A 1,111-nucleotide genomic window follows, 5' to 3' on the forward strand; every position below is an offset into this window, starting at 1 on the left:
TTATTTTTTATGCCTACAGCACCTGGTCTTCCTAGGTGGTCTCCCATCCAAGTACTAACTGGGCCCAACCCTGCTTAGCTTCCAAGATCGACGGTATCAGGCTCGTTCAGGGTGGCATGGCCATAGGCCTGGTTTGCTCTTCTTGATCAACCCTAATTAGAAGAAGCCTTCATTCTGGACAGGATAAAATGAGATTAAGTGTGAATTCATTTCTTAGTATCTGTCATGAGGATTAACAGTTGTTACAAAGGATTAGCAGGTGACAGTAAGAAGTATAGATTTCATCTCATGTAGCAGAAAGACATGGACTTTGGATCGGGACCTTGTTGCTCCTTTCTGGCTCTGTCGCCTTAGGCCAGTTATTTAACCTCTCTCACTCTCGGGTTCTTGTTTGTAAAATGGCGACACAGAGGCTGGTTCTTGTTTCTTCCTGAGAAGATGTCTCAGGTGATGTATTAGTTTGCTAGAGCTGCCATAACAAAATGTTATTTTCTCATGGTTATGGAGATCAAGGTGTGGCCAGGGTCGGTTTCTTCTGAGGGCTCTCTCCTTGGCTTGTAGACGGCCTCCTTCCCTCGGGGTCATTGTGATCATCCGCTTGTGCACGCATGTCTGGTATGTGTCTTTGTGTCCAGATTTTCTCTTATAAAGATACCTATCCTGTTGGATTAGGGTCCACCCTAAAGACCTCATGTTAACTTAATCACCTCTTTAAAGACCTTTTCTCCAAATATAGTCACATTTGGTAGGGGAGGACTTCAACATATGAATTTGTGGGGAGCACAGTTCATAAAATGTGGGTTCCCTGGGTAACAGATTCTGAGATGCTATCTGTATACAGGAGATTTACTAAGGGTGTGGGCAGGGGTGGGGGTGGGTGGGCAGGGAAGGTCTCAGGAACTAAACCCCTAAAGTAAAGGAAGTGGGCAGTGGGGGAATTTGAACCACAATAGAGTCATAACAGGCCTCCATTGATCCCACAGAGAGCTCTGGAGCTAGAATGGCCTTTTAGAGTTGTCTCACATTGAGGCGAGGGGGCCAGTACTGACCAGATGCCCCCAGGAAAGGATCGCCTGCAGGGAAGGGCAAGAAGAATATCTTTGATCCAGGA

The 1,111-nt window shown here is 46.3% G+C and overlaps 1 pseudogene; it reads right to left on the bottom strand.

Moving 5' to 3' along the window:
• Positions 1–10: 10 nt before the first annotated feature.
• On the bottom strand, positions 11–128 carry LOC112475646 (annotated as a pseudogene).
• Positions 129–1,111: the final 983 nt, after the last annotated feature.

Source organism: Pteropus alecto, unplaced genomic scaffold (genome assembly GCF_000325575.1).
Source record: "Pteropus alecto unplaced genomic scaffold, ASM32557v1 scaffold11, whole genome shotgun sequence".
Lineage (NCBI taxonomy): Eukaryota > Metazoa > Chordata > Mammalia > Chiroptera > Pteropodidae > Pteropus > Pteropus alecto.